Genomic DNA, 22,194 nt, shown 5'->3' on the forward strand with positions numbered 1-22,194 from the left:
GAAAATAATACAATATTGTAAATCAAATAAACTTCAATTGGAAAAAATAAATAAAAATGGTAATTTCAGATACTTATACATCTATAAAGGAAATAAACAAGGTGGTATAATAGAATGACAGAGTTACTTGTGATAGGATGGTTAGGGCAGGCACTCAGGATATTCAGTTCTGCAGGTAAGAAATGGGGCTCTTTCTACTGATACTTTCCTAGTAAACTGGCAACTTCTCCCTTTCCCAGGCACATGCGTGGGCTTCTAATTTAGCAATCCTTGATAGATTAGTGGTTAGATTCCATGGCTATATCATTTTTTAAAAAATAATGAATTCTGGAGGAGGGTATAGTCAGTGGTAGAGTATGTGCTTAACATGCATGGGGTCCTGGGTTCAATCCTCAACACCTCCATTAAATAAATAAACAAACAAATAAATTAATAAACCTAATTACCTACTCCCCCCAAATAATGAATTCCTGAAAAGATCAAATCAGGATAATGAGACAGTTATTTTTATATATACAGAAAATAGTAGTTAATATCTACAAGCATTTACTAAATACATAGCACTGGCATAAACACTCCATGTATTAGTTAATTTCACTTTTTATAGTGTTTACCAAAGTTGGTGCTAACAGTATGTTCATGTTAGAGATTAAGCTGGTTTTAGTCCAAGAGAAGAAAATATTTGCCTCTTGTCACACAGCCAGGAAGTGGAGGAGCTAGGATACAAACCCCACAGACTACTTTCCACCACACTACTCTGTCTTCATAGAATAGCATTTTACGTATTCAAGACTGTTGGAATAGTATCAGTTGAGAAATTTTTTGTATATGATGTGAATTTTTGATGGATGGTACTCTACTTTTTTCAAGACCAATGATAATCCTTACCTTGTCTTTGAGAATTTAAAAGAAATAAAGATGTACTTTTTTTTTGAGAAAAGCTACACTAAGGAAAATGTGTTATATCCAAGCAATATTCTGTGTAAACAGCTAATAAATCAGAAAAAAAAAGAAAAAGAAAAATGTTAACAGTAATTTAGCAGCAAATGGGGCATTTGACCTGCACCTCCCAGATAAATTCCCAAACAACATGAATAATTTATTTTAGGAAGATGAAATGATATCGGTTATGTAATGCTTGATGAGAAATTGCAGTCGTAATCGGGGAAATTGCTTCTACTTAGCAGGGTCACCAGCAAGGAAGGAGCAGAGCGGTCCCAGGGTATCATTTTCCACCTTGAGAATCTTGGCCGAAGTCGTGCCTGAGTACTTTCTGCCCAGCTGCAATCCAACTAGTTTAGTTGAAGTTAGCTTCATTTCCAGAGACCTCAAAAGCCTTTTGTGTATCCAGCACCCAAATGGCCTCTGTGCTATTTTGTGAGAGGTAATGCTCCAATCACAGCTCCTCATCTCAGAGCTGCAGTTACATTTCCTAGATTTGCACAGATGCAAGGCTCTCCCAGAACTAGGATAAGCTGTCAAGTTGTAGGGCAGCTCAGTTGCTCCTTCGAATATATGCCCTAAGGGACAAGCACTTCATAGAGCATTTTGAAAGCTGACAGCTTACTGTTGGCAGCTGAATTTTGACATTTCAGGCTATTATCAAAACTCTCTCAAACAGCTGAAACTGTAGGTATATGACAGTTATGCCTCCTGTGAGGCATGTTTATCTGGCAGGAAGAATGCTATTAGTTGCCTTATTATTCTGTTATCCTGTACATTTCAGTTGCTTTTTGTTAATCAACTAAAACTAACGCATTGTTAAGATATCTCAAATACAAGGCAGGTAAACAGCCACAGTTAGGATTTTAGCCTCAAGACCATGCTGAAGTTAAAGATATGGAAAAATTTACCACTGAGTTTCTGAGAAATGTAAAAAACAACACAAGAATCCACATATTTGGTAGTCTCTGGAAAAACTCACACTTAGTCCTTCCCCCATGGACTTAGAAAGAGGTAGTGAAAAAAATCATATTTCTTCGCAAACTAGAGCTGAATCACTTGGTTATGTTGGTGTCTGAAAACACAGTTTATCAAAATAAGGAGCCCTAAGGTGATTTTATTTTATATAATATGATTTGCCTAATTTTCATTCCATTAACTGCTTAAAAAAATCAAATGTCTGACAGATGAAAAAGGGCAGAGTTAGAAGAGCTATTTGGAAAAGAGTAATATGTCAGAAAAAGAAGACTTTTTTTTTTTAATAGCAAGAGGAAGAACAGTGTTCCTGTAGCTATGTTTACTTCCTATACAAACTATATATTTTTGTTAGTGAACACAAAAAAATGAAATTATATTACTAATGGAAGAAGAATACTGTTCTTTGGTTTATAGAAAAGTTGGTTAAAAACAATTTCTTTATCTCTTTTGGAAAAACATACCTTGCTCCCCACTGTTCACCATCACCTGAACTCAGAGACTTAAAAAACTTGGTCCCAGCCCCCATAAAACCCTCATCAAAGAATGCAGAAAAGAATCCTACCTTCTGCTTAAATGCTGGATAAGCACAAATTAAAATAAGTCATTAAAATAATTAACCCAACTAAATCCCCCTGGTTGCCACAAATTGAATGTCAAATTGTGGAAATCTTTGATGTCCTTTGATTCCTGACAGAGAACTGAATTTGATAAAACAGCTTGGCAGTGACTCATGGTGATACACATGCGTGTACCCAACACCAAACAGTCAGTCCATTCAGTAAATTTAACTTCCTCAAAACAATTTTCACTGGGAAAAAGAAAAGAAATATGTTTAGTTGGGGTTTTCTCATGAGTCAAGTTTTACAGAGACACATTTTAAATTAGTGCCCCACTCTGATCTGTAAGCTAAGTTATATGGTAGTTTTGTAATGACACTAATAATATATAATAACAACAGTGTCTAACACATAAAAGAATGTGTATGATGTACTAGGCACAACTTTAATCCATACATACACACATATATGCACATGCAAATCACATATATGCACACACAAACCACACATATGCATACACATACATATACCTTGCATATACATATGTGAATATATATACACACATACATATACGTATATATACTATTTAATCCTCAAAACATCCTTGATATTGGTAGATGCTATTATTATCCCATATTGCAAAGAAGGAAATAGAGGCCCGAAGAGCTTAAATAGTTTGTCCAGGGTCACAAAGTGGTAAGGGTGGTCTGTAAGGCCATCTGACTGCAAGGCTTATGCTATTTATTTATTACTACATTATAAAGCTTTTTGATTGAGTCACCAGAACTTTTACATGTTGAAATATATTCATTTTAAGCTTATCTGCAGTACAAGAATTTCAAAATTCTGTATGAGCTCCTTCAAAAATGTGCTCAATGTAATGAAAAGGAATAACCACAATAGAAGTGATATTTTCAGTGCTTCCATATAGAAATGTCTGGAGGCAGAGATTGGTAATGGAAAAATATTGATTGTGAGTTTCAAAGGTGATGAACTTCAGTACTGATAACAGACAAATTTATGTCCCTAAAGTTTCCCTCTCTAGTTGCAAATTCCCCTTTCTGCGTTTGAAAAGCTGGATTTTAGAAGTGATGACAGAAGTATTACAGAGTCAGCCTTAATGACAGCTGTTAGCTCAGATTAGCACAAGTAAAAATTTCCCTCAGTTTCTGCTGCACATCTGTTATAGTTTTTTTTTTTTTTTAATTTGTGCTTAGTGCGTTATAGGATGGTGTATGGGATTTTTTTTCCCTACATTTAAAATACTTTTCTATATATTCTTTTTTTTATTATTTTGCCTCATTTCCTGAAAGTTTTTCTGTTAATACATTGTATTTATTTATTTTTTTATTGAAGTATTGTCAGTTATAATGTGTCAATTTCTGGTGTACAGCACAATGTCCCAGTCATGCGTATACATACATATATTCATTTTCATATTTTTTCATTAAAGGTTATTACAAGATATTGAGCATAGTTCCCTGTGCTATACAGAAGAAACTTGTTAATGTGTTGTAACCTCTTAGCTTCAAACAGACACCAAAGAGTAAATAAAAATATGAATGCTTCCCTCAGATAATATAAAGATTTATTTGGATTTTAAAATATCTTGGCATTATTATTTTTATATATAAAATGATTTTTCTATATTATCATGCGTGTCTGAATTTTAGAGTGCTTAATTATAGTTATTAATTGCAATATAAGATAAACTAGATTTGAGAGGTAAGTTCTGTTTTTGTTAAGACTTCTGTGCACTTTGGTTAGAAAATTGTATGCTGCTTTTTCATTAATTTTATTAGTAGTTTAAAAATAAACAAAAAAAAGAAGAAGTTAATTGGGTGGCAAAGTTTATGACCTGTAGATAGCCTAATTTTTTCTTTGCCAAAGGGCTTTTAATAAATGTTATATGTATATGTATGTATTTAGTAAGTGTTATATATATACATATATATTTTTCATCTCCTTATTTACATTTCTCACTATTGAGGTAGAATGGAGCTTTATTTGGAATTTCTACTGAAAAAAGTGACTTCAAGAATTATCACCATCAGTCTCCTCTGAATCTCTTACCATGGCAGCCCCCTTAGGGACAGCTGCAGCCTCCATTCCACCATACATGAGCTGCCTTGGGTCATGTGGTCAATACAGAGCAGAGGAATAACTACAATAGAAGTAATATTTTCAATGTTTCAGATACAGAAATGTCTGGAGGCAGAGCTGGTAATGGGAAAATACTGATTTGTGAGTTGAAGTTCATCAGGACTGATGATAGCTATCTTTGTATCTCAAGAGTTTCTAGAAAGTCTGGCTTCTGGCCAATTCTGGCTCCACCTAGGAGGCAGTCATGAGAAATGGAAAGGCCATGGGTTTATATTCAGGCTTTAAGTTCTCAAATTCCATTCCAGATGGTACAAGAGATTGAAATTTTGTTTCTATGACATCTGAGCCTCAGTCTCCTTATTAAACTGGGAGGAAATATAAATTTTAAATTTTTTTCTAAGGACTAAAATGAAATGAAAAGACTAAAATGAGATGACATTTTCTGAGTCTCTCAAATGTTTCTGGGTATCTCTCTCTCTCTCTCTCTCTCTCTCTCTCTCTCTCTCTCTCTCTATATATATATATATATATATATATATTTCCAGTTTGCTAGAAATCTGACAAAAATTTTCATTTTTGAAATAATGATGAAAATAGGAAAGTATATATTGATCAAGATATACTTTTGATGGTTTAAGAAATATTTACACCTAATTAAACTTAAAAGCTTTTGCACAGCAAAGGAAACCATCAACAAAAAGGAAAGACAACCTATAGACTGGGAAGAAATATTAGCAAATGGTGCAACTGACAAAGGGTTAATTTCTAAAACATTCAAACAGCTCATAAAGCTCAATATAAAAAAAAAATCCAGTCAAAAATGGGCAGATCTAAATAGACATTTCTCTAAAGAATACACACAGGTGGCCAACAGGCACATGAAAATATGCTCAATGCCACTAATTATTAGAGAAATGCAAATCAAAACTACAATGAAGTATCACCTCACGCTAGTCAGAATAGCCATCATTAAAAAGTGTGCAAATAGTAAATGCTGGAGAGGGTGTGGAGGAAAAGGAGCCCTCCTGCACTGTTGGTGGGAATGTAAATTGGTGCGGCCACTATGAAGAACAGTATGGAGGTTCCTTAAAAAAACTAAAAAAATACTTACCATATGATCCAGCAATCCTACTCCTGGGCATATATCTGGAGAAAACTCTAATTTGAAAAGATACATAGACCCCAAGTTCATAGCAGCTCTGTTTACAATGGCCAAGACATGGAAACAACCTAAATGTCCATCAACAAATGAATGGATAAAGAAGTTGTGGTGTATATATATACAGTGGAATGTTACTCAGCCATAAAAAAGATGCAATAATGCCATTTGGAGCAACATGGATGGACCTAGAGATTATCATGCTAAGTAAAGTAAGTCAGACAGAGAAAGACAAATATCATATGATATCACTTACATGTGGAATCTAAAAAAATGATACAGATGAACTTACTTACAAACCAGAAATAGACTCACAGACATAAAAAACAAATCTGTGGTTACCAAGGGGGAAGGTAGAGATAAATTAGGAGTTTGAGATTAATATATACACACTACTATATATGAAATAGATAAACACAAGGTCCTATTGTATAGCACAGGAAACTATATTCAATATCTTGTAATAACCTATAATGAGAATTTGAAAAAGAATATATATATATATATGTATGTATGTATATGAATCACTTTGTTGTACACCTGAAACTAACACAACATTGTCAACTATACTTCAATAAATTAATAAATAAAAGGAAACATTTACATGGGTCAAGACACTATTCACAAAGCCCAAGGTAACCGAAAGAAGGCTGGAAATTGTAAAGGTGCATGTGAATTTTCCATGAACACTAATCATTTCTGCCACAACGAAAAACTAGGATAATTAATACATAAACATAAAACATTGGGAGCATCTCTCTCTTGGGGTTTGAGGGTGTGTCACCTTCCTGGAAGGTGCATACATTCACTAACCCAGAAACTCTCCAAATCCTATATTTTAGAGTTTTTACGGAGGCTTCATTACAGTCATTATTTATTAAATCATTGACTATTGGTGCTCAAGTCAATTTCTAGTCCTTCTACCCTCCCCAGAGGTTGGGGTATGGGGCTGAAAGTTCCAACCCTCTAATCATGCCTTGGTTTTTCTGATATTTAGTTCTCATCTTAAAACTGTCCAGGAACCCCAGCTACCAGTCATCTCATTAGCATACAAAAAGACACTCTTGTCACTCCAGAGATTCCAAGGGTCCTAGAAACTCTGTGTTAGGGGCCTGGGATAAAAACAGATACTGTAAAACAAAAGATACTTCTATTACCCCTATCATTCAGGAAATCACAAAAGTTTTAGAAGCTCTGTGCCAGGAACTCAGGGTAGAGACTAAATATGTATTTCTTACTATGTCACACAAAGTGACTTAATTTACATGATACAATATATGTAAGGGGAGTGGGTAGTAAGGTGCTAGAAATATTTAACAACCAGCTTGCTGGAAAAAAGTATGCAAAATTTATACATACATTAGATTAGTATAAATTTTTCTGATATAAAGAATGTGTAGCACACTATTTACAAGTAACAAAATAAAATATACACTCCTCATTATTCAGAATGCTTTCATTGATTTCTGCCAAACATTTGTGTTTCTAGTCAGCTATGATTACAAATGATGAGCAGGTACAGTAATGACATGAATGTCATGTTATGATGTGAATATAGTGAAACAACAAAGATATACTTTGAAACTTCACTTATTTCTCAATGATGTGAGTTACTTTTTTGCTGTCTTAGGTAATAGTTTTCGAATATTGGAAGAACATTTTGAGTTTTCACAATGTAATAGCTGCAGACGTGACACACTTTTAATTTAATCAACACTGCTGAGAGTTCCTCCATCATAAGAATATGATGTTCTTAAGCCTTGACAATCAACAAAACAGAAAATTAAGCCTTGATTTTTAGCAATTTGCCAATATCCGTCATGTAAATACTTTCACCAAGACAGGTTCCAGTCCTCCAATGTGACATTGTTGAATGTGGAGTGGGAAGAGATGCTCAGTAGCTTGCTGTTGTATAGTATTCCCATGATAATAATAGATATAAATAACCTTGAGAGGATAAATAATAGTAGGATACAATAAAACCATAAGAAAGTGATAATTTTACATATTTTACTATCTTTGTTTTTAATATAATTTATTTAGTTTAAGTTGAAATAATTTAACTTTAAATAGTGATTGTGTTTAGCAACTGTCCTACAAAATTCCTGAAAAATCAATTGATTTTCATGAGTTGGTGTAAGCCAGCTCTAGCCTACCACTGAGGGTGGGGTAAGACCTCTTATTCTCAGATAGTAACTTCACCACCTCTGATTTGACCATAATTCTGTTTCTTTGAGCTTTGAAGTCTTTTAAATCTCCAGCAGTCCTTTTTGGACGTTGTAAATGAGATTATAAACTTCATCAGGCAGTGTCCACATTATTCTAATATCTGTAGCACAAGCAGCTAATACAGTACTACAGTAAATATATATCCAGGCACTCAGCAAATCCTTACTGAATACAATAAAAATGCACAGACATCTAAAATGAATTATACCTTGCACCTATCAATTAAGGACTTTATTATTTTAGCAGAGGTTCAATGGTAGTCAAACGAGAGCAATGTCTATAGCATGGCAATGGGGTAGGAGGAAAGAGTGTGGCATCCTGAGGGAGGCAAGCATCTACTTCAGACTTATTAAGTGGTGATCACAATAGTAACAGTCTCACACACAGGAGTCGGTGGCCTGATTGTGAATGCTGAGACTTATTTCCTCCTTCCTTCCTTCCTTCCTTCCTTCCACAATATTTTACTGAGCACATACTGTGATCTAGATTGTTCTAGGCATCAGGGATATAGCTTCAAAACCCGCAGGCCTGTGCCCTCACGGTGCTTACATTCTTTGAAAGAGAAGCAATTAACAAATAAACAAGTACATATATAGTGGTCAGATAGTATTAAGCACTACAGAGAAAGAAAAAGCGGGAAAGGGACATAGGATGAGGCGGGTTGGTGGTGGGGTCTTGCTATTTCATATAAACTGATCCGGAAAGGCCTGTCTAATAGGTTGACATTTAAGCAGGGGCCTGAAGGAAATGAAGGAACCAGCAATGCAAATATCTGGGGGAAGAGCTCCCAGGAACGTGAAATAAGTGCAGGGGTCCCAAGGTGGGAGCATGTTTGATGTATTTGGAAGACAGGTGAAGAGGCTACTATGGCTGGAATGGAGTCAGCAAGAAGAGAACGAATGGTAGGACCTGAGGTCAGAGAGTTAATAAAGGGGGACGGCAGAGGGCAGAAGTATAAGCTGATCTGTGAGTCACCTTGATGTCAAACAGATCTGGGCCCCAGGACCCTCCCAGGCTATCCTTGGGGTCCCTTGTTGGTTCCAGGTCCCTGCCCTCTTATTTGCCTCCCACACTCCTGTGAACATCGGATTTGGCTGAATCTTCACACCTGTGTTTCTGTTTGTGTACTTATGTAGTCTCACCCTCTAAGTCCTGACAGTGTTGGTCTAGTGCCCCTCAAAAGCCTGCCCTGCTAGCATGCAGAATGCCTCTCTTCATAACTCCCCAAAGAAATGCTCATTGTCACCCATAATGTACCGTGTATGCCATGTAGTTTGTTCTGCTTTGTCTATTCACCTGGTTACTAAATTGTCAAAATAGCCCCTTCACTTTTTTAATTGCAAATGATAAAACCCAACTTAACTGACTCTAAGAAAATGGGAATTTAATTGAGTCATAGGGCAATACAAGTTTCAGGTGTGTTTGATCCAGGGCTCAAATGACACCACCAAGATCTACTTGTTTTCCAACTCTTGGCTCATCTCAAAACTGGTTCCAGTTTAAGGCTCTTCATGGTGGCATGGTGGAAGCTCCAGACTAAGCCTTTTCAGGTTCAAATTTAACCAAAAATGGCCTCTCTCTGTCTCTGTCTCCGTCTCTATCTCCCTCTCCCTCTCCTCAGGTGTCTCAGAAAAATTCTCCTTAAATCTTAATAGTTTGCTTACCTATGTCTGAACTAATTGCTGGAAGTGGGAAAACATGAAGCCCTGACTGGAGAGGCCTGAGCCATACTCCTTTCCCTGAGGCGGAGGTAACTCATCAAGTCCTTCCAGATCACATGGCTAAAAGTGAGAAAGGTGGTTCCCAGAGGGAAACTAGGGTACAGTTACGAGGATAGCGAATTGATTTGGGGTAGCAAAATGATTAGACATTCTCTATACCTGTTGCTTATTCTCCTATTGGGCCCAGCCCACTCATTCATCTAGAAGTAGGTTCTCGCATTTTCGGCTATGACCTACAATAGCTACCTACTTTATTCTCATTTATCCATTATGGGATCCACACTTTAGGGCAGCCTATGGCTCACAAATTGTAAAGTCTGGACTAACACCATCAGTATCACCTGGGAGCTTGTTAGGGATGCAAATTCTTGGGCTCCACTCTAGTTCTACGAAATCAGAAACTCTGGGGATGGGGACAGCAATCTGTGGTTGAAAAAGCCCTCCAGAGTCTTCTGATTCAGGCAAAAGTGTGATAACTTCGGCTTGGATCTGTGTCTCTGGGTTCCTCTTTGTCATACACTGTTTTAGGACTCTACGGGTCAAGCGACAGGTTAAGTCGTGATGAGCACTCTATCTATCAAGTCTTGTAAGTGCATGTGTGTTTTGTTTCCTTCCTTCCTATTCCATAGTGCCCCAAGTCTGCATTTCTGTTCATCTCCCCAGACCACTGGACCTTGTAGGAACGCTTTTGGCAAGATTCCTTAGGAATGATGCCTAATACCCCACCTGGTTCTGAGAATAACTCTATATCTATGACCCTGCACTAGATTTGTAGCATTTTAATTTCTTTTATGATTTTTTCAGGTTTCTTTTTGTTGCTTTTGGTTTTGTTTTTGTAGTGGTGTTTCTACAGTTTACCATATATACCTTAAGAGTCAACTTTGGATTTGTATTAGCTTAATTCCAGTGACATATAGGGACAATACTCTGTATAACTCTATCCCCCTTTCCCCCTTTTTGTGGTATTATTACATGTTATTTATTAATGTTTCAGACCCAATGATACTTTACATCTGTGGTCATTTCCCAAGCCCAGCACAGCTTTGCTCTTATCCACCTTTTGCTGTTACTGGCAAATATATTACACATACATTACATTTCTATATGTATAGGCCCAACATTACATTATATATGTATTAGTTTATACAATTGTCTTTTAAAATCAGTTATTAGAAGTGAGAAAAATATGCATTTATGTTTACTGTATTACTACCTTTAATTGTATTCTTTGTTTTTTTTGTGTGTGTGTGTGGACTTGAATTACTGTCCTAGGTCACTTGCTTTCAGCCTGAAGAATTTATCTAGTATTTGTTGCAAGATGGGTCTGCTAGCCATAAATTCTCTCAGTTTTTGTTTATCTGGGAAAGTTTTTCTTTTGCCTTCAGTTTTGAAAAACAGCTTTGCTGGATATAGAGTTCATGGTTGACAGTTTTTTTCCTTTTTCCTTTCCTTTAAGTATTTTGAATACATTGTCCCACTGCCTTCTGGTTTATGTTATTTCTTCTGAAGTCAGCTGTTTGTGTTATTGAGGTTCCTTGTAAAGGACAGCCAGCCATTTTTCTCTTGCTGTTTTTAGTATTTTCTCCTTGTCTTTGACTTTCAGCATTTTGCTGTCATGTGTCGGCTTATGGATCTCATTGCATTTATTCTACTTGGAATTCATTGACCTTCTCGGGTGTGTAGGTTATTAATTTTCAGTAAATTTGAGAGTCTTTGAGGCATTTTGCTTTGAATGTTCTTCCTGTTTCCTTCTCCCTCCCCCTGGTGTTCCTCGCAGGCATGTGTTAGTACTTCAGCATTAGGCATGTATTAGTACTACTTAGCAACATTGACTGAGGCTCTGTTCATTTTTCTTCATTTTTTTCTCTCTGTTCTTTGGCTTTTGAATAATCTCTGTTGATTTCGGAGTTTACCAGTTCTTTTGTCCGCCAGTTCAGATCTGTTGTTGAGTCCCTCTAGTGAAATTTTTATTTAAGTTATTCTGCTTTTCAACTCCAGAATTTCCATTTGACCCTTTTTAATAATTTCTATCTCTTTATTGATATTCTCTGTTTGCTGCAAACTTCTTAAAAGAAGTAAACTTCTTTCACCATACTTTCCTTTAGTTCACTAAACAGGTTTATAATGGCTATTTTGAGATCTTTTTCAGTTAGATCTATCATCTAGTTGCTCTCACAGGCAGTTTGTGTTTGTGTTTTTGACTCTGTGTATGAATCATACTTTCCTATTTCTTTGCATGTCTCATAATTTTTTCTAGAGGGTAGGAAACTGGACATTTTAGATAATATATTGTAGCAATATTGGGTACTGCTTCCACCTCAGGGCTTGTTATTCTCATTTGCTTGTTTATTTTTTAGTGACTGGCTACTATTATTTTAGTGAAGCATGTTTCCTCACCTCAGGATTAAGTCTTTGATATTGCGTCTCAGGAAGGTGCAGCTTTGGATGTGCCAACAGTCCCCCTTGATGACAGTGGTGTTGGTAGGGGTCTCTAGAAACAGACCTGATCTAACCAAGGTGTTTAACACCACTAATTGCCTGCTGATTGCTCTATTGTTTTTAACAATAACCTGGAGGTCTAAATTGTTCTAAAAGTTAATCCAGTCAATTTGTGGTTCCTATGATGGAACAGTTTCTGAGGTACATGTTCTGACCCCCTGCTGTCTTATCCCCCTATTTCTCTCCTATAAACTAACTGGTGTACAGTCTAGGAGGTATGTTCATTAAATCCATCAATATCTCAATTGCCTTTCACCACTGTCTCCACTATTCTTGAGAGAGCCCTTAGATTTGAATTTCTCCATACTCCATTGCAAATGAAGTCAGTTCCTTTGGGAAGAGATCAGGAGCTGTCTGTTTTACAGTCTGTTTCTCCTTCCAGGCAAAAAATCTCTGAACTAGGATTTTAGAGTTGAGAGTGGGGGCAATAGCAAGCTTCTCTCTGTGTGACACCCTGTCCTGGGATCTCAGCGCTCAGTAGAGGGTGGAGGCAACAGTCTGAGGACCTCTCAGCTTGACTTTGCTGGCACAGAATCACTGCCTCTTGAGCCAAGGCAAGAGCAACCATGACTCCCTTGTTCTTGGCCTGTAGCTCCCAAGGCAAGCCTGTGTTTCACAAGTGGGGGCTGGTGGAAGAAGGTGGAGCTTCTACATCTCGACCACACTCAGCTGGGTCTTAGCCTCAGCTACAGGTGGCTGGAGCAGGATGAGAAATGGTGGAGTCTCCTCCAGAGAAGAAAGCCTCTGACTGGGAACTGGTAGGGGTCTCAGGGAGCCCTTTGCTCGAGGCTGCAGCCATCTAGAGTGGAATCTCCACCTTGCTGAGCTGAGAGTATGGAGGGAAGAAAAGGACTTGGTTCAGATTCCATAGATTCTCACCTTTCTTACCAAATTTTCACAGATTTTCTTGAATAGATATTTCATTTGCTATTTGCTCTTAGGTTGATTTAAATAATTTTCACCAGTTTCACTGGGAAGTGGCTTAGCAGAGCTCCTCACCTTGACATGCCAGAAGTCAATCTCCCTTACACTAGACTTGAATTGATGCTGTTTGTTGTTTTTGTTGTTTAAATCCTGCCTGAAGTTAGTTGTGCACTTGGGTACTTTGTGATCTACCTGACCCTTCACACAGTAGATTTGTTACAGTGGGTTCAACGTTGATTGAGCACATTGCATAAATGGGGATGCCTATGGCTTCCAGGCTTGGTGTTCAGCTGTTGGAGACAGGGCCTCATCATTACTTACCTCAACTTTTGAAATAAGTTCCTTACTGTTCTCCCTTTATTCATCCTCATCCCTTAAGCCCTTTCATCCACACTATTGTTACAGTGATGTTTCAAGAGTGTAAATTGATAAAGTGTCCCTCCCCTGCTCAAATACATCCTTGACCTGACCTCTACCTACGTTCCTAACTACTGGCCGGCCACCGTCCCTATCGTGTGTGTACATACAGTGTATGTTCTGGCAATGGCAAACTGCCTGCACAGTGTTCTGCTTCAAACTCCTTTACCTTTGCTTGTATTTTTCTTTTTGCTTGGAATATCCACCCTTTAATCCACCTTCTCTCCTTTTTGCCAGACTTTCTTAAGAAAATCTTCTCTTTCAGAGTGGGTTAGATACTGTTCCTCTGAGGACCCCACACTTGTCTCTAACTTGTATTCACCATATTGCATTGCGTGTACTTCTCTCTTTCTCTTAATGCCTAGGACATAGTTGGTACTCTAAAAGTATTTTTTTTTGGTGTATAAATGACTCGAATGATCCTTAACTGCCTTCTCAATAACTAACTCTAGGTAGTATCTGTTGGGTTCTGGAAGCAATAGTTGCCTTTGTTTCACCATTGGTCTTAAAAATGTAGCATCCCACAGCCTGCCAGGCTGAATGCACCTGAAAGCCTCAGGAAGTCTTGTCACTGTGCATTTTATTATGTGACTACAACTTGAGCTGAATAGAGAGAAATGAATCCTGGCCAGCACTGAGCGTTGTGCCAGGAATAGAACAGTGGGGCCATTGCAGTCAGTGAAACTAAAGGTTACCATGGTGTCGTCAGGGAGTGTTCTTGAACTGTAGCTGGACCCTGTGCCTCATTCCACTCTGGCCACTGCTCTGTGCTACTGAATGGAAAAGTTGTGAGCTCTCTATGCACAGAAGAATGTAGCATATCCCTTATCTCCTAAACCTGTCCCTGTGAAAACTACTTAGCCTTGAGTAACAGTGTCGAGCAGAATAGTGAAAATGATCTTAGCCCCTCCTAGGTGCTCAGTAAATGTCATCTGATACAGAGTGCCTCAGCCAGGGGCATCTCAAGTAGTCTTCACCATCATGTTCCTTATGTGCAGCACACCCTTACTGTCCCACTTGCAGCATCTCTAGTTAGGACTTCCTTTTTCTCCTCTAAACTGAGACTTCCCTCACTGAGTGGTGGGTCTAAAGTGTCAACTGACTAATAAACTATGTTCCTTTTTGAGTATGTAATGTTAGATTTTCCACCTGAGGGGAGGTTGAGGGTCTAGTAGGACTGCCACAGAAGCTAGAGAGTGCAGTGTGCTTCCCAGATCTGACTGCGACTAATGCTGCTGCAGCTAGAGAGTCTTCCACTTCCTTTCCTGCTCAGAGCAAGATCTTTTTTACCTTCATACAGATGAGAATTTGTATGGAATTTTAAAAACCCACAAAAACAAAACCTTTGTCTTGAGTGTAAACCTATGGGAATGAGGATAATCTCACAATCTGCAATAAAAAGGTCATCTCTTGATCTTGGATGTTTCCTGGCAAAGTACATTCAGGATATCACCGCTGGCAATGGAAAACCCAGAGTGCCTGCAGCCCCCACACTGTGATTTAGTGAGGGGAGAGACTGAGAGTATTTTTGTCAGAGGAACTGATTCTTTGCTTAGCCTCAATATTTCATAAAAAGCTCATTGCAGCAAATTTTTCATTTGGCAGCATCTACTGTGCTATCATCTTGATATCTTCACATTAAGTAACACTGACACTTCAAGGTCAAAAGGAAGTCAAATTGACATGAAGAGTATTTAATTGTCAGCTTTTGTTAGTCACACACACACACACACATATATATATATATATATATATCTTCTATAAAGAGGCAGCCAAAGCATGTAATCAGTGTTTGCAGGAAAAGGAAAAGTTAGGAATCATGGAATCACTGGGCAAATAAAAAAGTTAAAATTTTAAGATATGCAGCACATAGTAGGAAAATCACTAGAATGAACATTATACTTAATTCTGACATTGTTGACCTTCAGGTCGTTTACACTGCAGGTCTCAGTTTCCCCAACTGTCAATTAGGAGAATGAACTACATTAATTATAGTCTTTACTCTTACCCCTATTCTACGTGATAAGTTTTCTGCATACCATTAGAATGAACTTCCGAGATGTTGCAAAATATCAAAACATACTAGGGGAAAAAGGAGGTTTTGTTTTGTTTTTTAGGTTTTTTGTTTTGTTTTGTTTTCTGAGCACTTAAATAGTAGAATGGGCAGCAGTTTCTTAAATGAATGGATTTAATGCAGTCAAATGCTCTACCACTGAACTATACTCCCACCACAAATGAATGGATTTAATGGAATGGAAATCACAATGATTCTTATAAGTCAGGGAAATGAGCCTGCAGTGTGCAGGGACTAGACTAGAGGAAACTGGCCTGTTTTCATTTCCAGTGGAAAGCATAGGATTCTGTGGCGATAAAGGACCTTTACTAGGACTGTTTTAGAGGTTATGAGATTATATGTAGCCTGTGTAACCTAGTGGACAGAGAACAGGATGTCAAGTACACTGTGCCTTTACCAGTGGCCAAGCCTGAAATGACTGAGAAACATCTGCTTCTGAGCAGTCTTGGAAAGTTAGGTATTCTGTTTGAGGATAATATAAGCATTTGTTTCTGGAATTGTGCCCAGTAACCCAGAACACACAAAAAGGTCTTAGGGTGATTCGATCAGTGTTCTTGTAAAGGAACACCAAAGCCTCAGATTCTGTTACTGGCAAGACAGAAATGCATTATAAGGGAAGACAACATGTTTCATGGGATGATGGCTTGGCCTGGAGGGCACTCAGGAGAATTAACTGACAGCAATTAGGAGCAATGATTAATGATAACCTAAACTTCTGGGAACCTTGCCTAAACACACTCTTTAGGATATGTTGGTGTTTGCAACATTGCTTTTTGTTTTGCCTCTGCAACCTGATGGAGTTTTGGTTAAGGTCATGGTTAGTCTCTGTTGGCACTGTTTTTGAGACATACAAGGACATCCTCAGACATGCTTTTTCTCCTATTTGGTCATCTCACACACTATCCACAGTTGTACTTCGAGAGGTATATTCACCTTTCTGGCATATTACTGTTTTGTGACACTCACAGAATCTGTGGCCATAGTGCTTCTTCCATAGACTGGTCTGTTATTTGGCTTCTTGGATGTAACATTGGTATCTACTGTCAAAATGATAGACCAATGCCTGTGTGTCCATGGGCCTTGTACACTTTGGCCTGGGAATGAGGGAAATGTAAGGACTAGGGGATATTAAAAGCAGATTGTAAGTGACTTTTCTTCGTTCCAATTTCTCAGGCTGAACTGGGTTAGTTAGGTTGGGTGGGCAATGAGAGCCTTGGGGAAGAAATGGGAGACACCTACTTGACATCAGTCTAATAAGCCTTTTTCTTTGGGTGCTTTCGTTGCTGTTGAGAAGTCAGGGGACATTCTGTAGTTCAGGAGTTGATAAACTATGACTCACGAGCAAAGTAAATCCTGCTGCCTATTTTTTATAAAGTTTATTGGAACACAGCCACGGTCATTTATTTACATGTTGTCTCTGGATGTTTTTGCACTAAAACAACAGAGGTGAATAGTTGCAGCAGAGACTGAAGCCTGCAAAGTCTGAAATATTTGCTGTTTGGTCTTGCAGAGAAAAAATGTTTGCTTAATTCTGCTATAGTTCTTTCTCAGTAATCAGCTCTTTGGTATTCTGTGGTTGCTAAAATGAATTTAGGTGTGAATTTTTTTTTCTGCTTTTCTGCTTTGGATTTATTGTATTTTAACCAATTCTTAGCCATTAACTCTTTGAATATTTTCTCTCCCCCATCTCTCCTCTGTTCTAGAAACTCTGATTAGATTTATGTTAGAATTTCTCATTCTATTCTTGATTTATCTTTACCCTCTTTCATATTTTCCTTCTCTTAGAATTTTCATGCTGTGTTCCGGATAATTCTCCAGATCTCTGATACACTAATTCCTCAGTTGTGGCTAATCAGCTGTTAAACCTATCATTGAATTTTTAACCTCATAATTGCATCTTTTTTTAACAAATGGTTTAGAAGTCCTATTTGTTTCTTTTTCAAATATGGCTGGACATCTTATTCGTATTTTACATCTCCTCTTTCATTTCCTTAAATGTATTAAGCATACTTAATTTAAAATTCTGTGCTGCTAATTCTAGTGTATGAAAACATCGTAGATCTGATTCTGTAGTTCTGTCCTTACTGGATCTCAAGGTGCTAGTTTACGTTTGAGTTTGGTGATTGTTTCTAATGATGAGCTCACATTTCTTGGATCTTTTCTCTGGAAATTCTTCAAGCATTTTTAGTTGTTATTCAGGGTATGTAGCACACCATACTGCCAGAGAGTTTTTCTAAACCATGTTATCTGTACCAGCTATACCAGAGATCTCCAAATGTTGCAGGTTATTAAGTACTCGCCTGGACCATTAATAAAGCTAATTCTTTGATGTTAAATTGCTTACCATTTCCTACACTTTCTTCTTGCTTTTGATTTGGTCCTTGAAGACAGGAAAGTGAATCTTGATTTCTCACTGGGATCCACGGTGATATGATACGAGCTAAGAACCCTTTCACATCTTGAAGTCCTGTTTGATTGTTTTTCAAATCTGCCTTGTCATAACTCTCCTACGCCTAACATTCTTAAGAATTGGGTACGAAATCTGTGTCACTTCACTTCCTAAAGCTATTTCAGGTGACTCCTTCTGCCCACTTGTGAAAATTCTCCTGCTCTCTAGAAGCAAATGGCATTCAGTATACCACTTTCTACATCACATTGTTCATGAAATCTACCCCTGTAATAATCATTCCCATTCCCTCACCATAGACTCTGGGTCTCCTTCTTGGTCTTTTATTCCATTTCTAGTTCTGACCTCTTCTTAACTGACTTTAGAATCTTCTCAGATTTTTTTACTTTATCTTCAAAATAAACTCAACCACTATACTTCGGCTGCCCACTTCCATAATCACAATGAACTTCTCCATCTTGAAAAGCATATACCAAGACCTTCCTCTTTTTGTAATTTCCTGTTTATTTAGGTCACTCACTAAGTTAATCCTAATATATCAATTCTTTGACCTCAGTGAGACACCCATCCTGTTTATCATCTACCTTCAATGTTTCAAATATTTCCTTTTTTTTTTCTCCTCATCCAGCTCATATTTTATAATTCAAGACTTCAAACACTTATTAACTAATTCCCTAAGGTGATTTGCCACATCCTCTTTCTATTCTTACTTGGTTAAATTCCAGTCATGGATGAAACAAAATGTCCTTTTTCTCTATGTCCCTACTTGGGCTGAAGAGTATTCTGGAAGAAATATCGTGATTTTCACTTTGGTAGTGGTTGACTAGATTATTTGGACAAATTCATCTTGCTGAAAATATTTTTAAATGCTGATACAGTATTAAAATATCTCTTTTAACATGCTTAAGAATTTTTGCATATATTAAGGAATTACCAGACAAAATTTAAGAAAAACTGGAAACTCAAAGAAGTAACCTGAAAGGTGAAGTCATTTGACTCATAAGCATTTTCTGATGCTGGAAAAGTTGTACTTGTTTTCGGTGGCCTCATAGTACAAGGAATCATGATTTAAGGCCCAGGGCCAATATTAGTGGAGAATCTAATAAGAGACTTTCTTCACATTAAGCCATAATCACAAAGGGCTAGGCTCTCAGGGAAGGGTGAGTCAGAAAGAAACTGTTGGAAAGATTGTCTTGGAACTACACACAGAAGAGGAAAAAAGGAAAGAAAAATTACTTTCTGAAAAGTGTATGTGCTCACTTTGGCAGCACATATACTAAAATTGGAGTGATGTGGAGAAGATAAGCATGGCCCCTGAGTAAGGATGATACGCAAATTCGTGAAGTGCTCCATATTTAAAAAAAGAAAGAAAAGTTGTGATTACAGGCCAAACTTTGTGCAGATTTGCAGACTAAGTTCACATATCCTGAAGGGGTCTACGGAAACCTCAGGGCAAAATTTTACTTTAAGGTGGTTCTAGACTGGTAGTGCCCTTGGTTTCCAGGCATAGATAAATTCAGATCCCCTTTGGGGGTAGATGACTATATGTTAAACTTCAAGAAATCCCCACAAATATTTTTCAGGGAAAATGAAAAGTATATAGCCAAAAATAAAATCAAGAACACAAGGCAACAGACTATGTTCAGGAGGAAACATTAGGAGTAACACACTGAAAAAATAGGTCTACAAAGACCACAGTTTGGATGCATTGGACACAAATTGTAAATATTTTTGCTTACTCTACATAAATAAGTGGCAAATCCAGAAAATTCTAAAATTTGACAGTCTAGCAGACTCAAAAGGGTCATGTAAAACTTCTAGAAATGAAAAACAAAAAGTAACTCCAGTTAAACTTATTCTGGATTTAACAACAAATTATCCACAGAACTTATTGGGAAGGCGAATAGAAATAAGGATGAGAAAAAATAAACATAATAAATCACAGAGAGACAAAAATATAAAAACTAAAAGATTATTAGGTCATAGAAGAAGGTATAATGTACATTTCAATTTGAGGAGGGAGAGAATAGGGGCAGAGGCAATACTTGACAAAATAGTGACTGAGAATTTTGCACAGCTGATGAAATATACCAATCCAAAGATTAAAAAAACAATAAAATCTTAGGCAGAATAAATGACTTCATACATAGATATTTTACAGTGAACTGTATAACCCGAAGAAAAAGGAAATATCCAAAGCAGCCAAAGAAAAATGTTAGAATACTTTAAAAGGAGCAGGAGCTAGGCTGACTGTTGACTTCTCAATCCTAGCAATGAAAGCCAGAAGTCAGTGCAATGATATCTCCAAATTGCTGAAAGATACACATGCCAAGTTAGAGTTCTATACCCTGAGAAAGATCTTTAAAAAATAAAGGTGAAATAAGGTCCCTTTCAGACAAACAAAAATAAGGAGTGTTTGTACTAGTATAACATCACTAAAGGAAATTCTAAACGAAGATGAGCCCAAATGAAATGCCCAAAATGAAAGAGGGAATGGAAAGTAAAGAAAATGATAAATACATGGGTAAATAAAAATGAACACATATGTATAAAATGATAATGTATTATAGAGTCAAAACAGTATTAAAATACATGATAATAATGATGCAGTGGGTGAGTAAATTCAGTGAAAGCATGCTACAGTCTTAATACCTGGTAAGAAGGCAAAGGTATCGATTACCTTTAGAAATATTTAATTGAACAAAAACTTCAGCAAAGAAAACCATTGACAAAATGAACAGACAACCTACTGAATGGGAAAAGTATCTGCAAATAATATGATTGATAAGGGATTAATATCCAACACATCTAAACAGCTCATGCAACTCAACACCAAAAAAAGCATACAACCTGATTAAAAAATGGGCAGAAGAACTGAATTGACATTTTTCCAAAGAGGAATTGCAGGTGGCCAACAGGCACATGAAAAGATGCTCGGCATTGCTAATCATCAGGGAAATGCAAATCAGAACCACAATGAGATATCACCTCTCACTGATCAGAATGACTGTCATCAAAAAGAACACAAATAAGAAATGTTGGTGAGGTCGTGGAGGAAAGGGAACATTTGTACGTTGTTGGTGAGAATGTAAATTGGTGCAACCAAGTGGAAAACAGTGTGAAGTTTCCTCAAAAAACTAAAACTAGAACTATCATATTACCCAGCAATTCCACTCACGGGAATATATGTGAAAAAATAAAAACACTAATTCAAAAAGATGTGTGTATCTCAATGTTCATTGCAGCATTATTTACAATTGCCAAGACATGGAAGCAACCTAAGTGTCCATTAAAAGATGAATGGATAAAGAAAATGTGGTGTATATATACAATGAAATACTACTGAGCAATAAAAAAGAATGAAATTTTGATGTTTGCAGCAACATGGATCGACTTGGGAGCATTATACTGAGTGGAATAAGTCAGACAGAGAAGAACAAATACTGTATGGTATCACTGATTTGTGGAATCTAAAAAATACAGCAAACTAGTGAGTATAACTAAAAAGAAGCAGAGTCACAGACATAGAGAACAAACTAGTGGTTACCATTAGGGAGAGGGAAAGGGGGAAGGGCAATCTGGGGTTGGGGGAGTGGGAGGTACAAACTATTGGGTGTAAGATAGGTTCAAGGATGTATTATATAACACAGGGAATATAGCCAATATTTTGTAATAACTGTAAATGTAAAGTAAGCTTTAAAAATTATAAAATTAAGCAATAATAATATACTTTACGTACTTTTCTGTATGTTATATTTCAAAATAAAGTAAAAAAATTAATCCAATTATTTGGTCCACTATAAATTTATGGTCTTCAACTTTAGTCGACAGTAGTTTAATCCTACATGGTTTCCATAGTCATGTCCCTCACATACTATTAAAGAATGCTTTCAAACATTCTCCAGTCTCTCCGATCTCTTACTCTTCTACTCCCAATCTTTTTCCTCCTCTTCAACATACAACCTTACCTCCTAATTCAGAGTATATAGCAGCCATAAGATGAGAGCTCCCTCAACTTCCTGCTACAAACATTGAAACTTTCTCAACAGCAGAATCAATTGTTTCCTGATTTTCTCCTGTTAAGAGGACTGAGTTGTCCCTTGTTAATTCTAAGACTAATCCTCTATTCCTTGTTAGGAGTTTTATTCTCCTACCCCATTTCCCACCTATACAACACCCTTCTC

General features: G+C 37.1%; 1 non-coding gene across 1 annotated transcript; it reads left to right on the plus strand.

The window, feature by feature from the left end:
* The first annotated feature begins 19,262 nt into the window (after positions 1–19,262).
* Positions 19,263–19,369, plus strand: LOC123613303 (U6 spliceosomal RNA). The gene has a single exon (XR_006720683.1). It is a non-coding gene; the product is annotated as a U6 spliceosomal RNA (small nuclear RNA).
* The last annotated feature ends 2,825 nt before the right edge of the window (positions 19,370–22,194 follow it).

The sequence above is a fragment of the Camelus bactrianus genome, chromosome 3 (genome assembly GCF_048773025.1).
Source record: "Camelus bactrianus isolate YW-2024 breed Bactrian camel chromosome 3, ASM4877302v1, whole genome shotgun sequence".
In the NCBI taxonomy this organism is placed as follows: Eukaryota; Metazoa; Chordata; class Mammalia; order Artiodactyla; family Camelidae; genus Camelus; species Camelus bactrianus.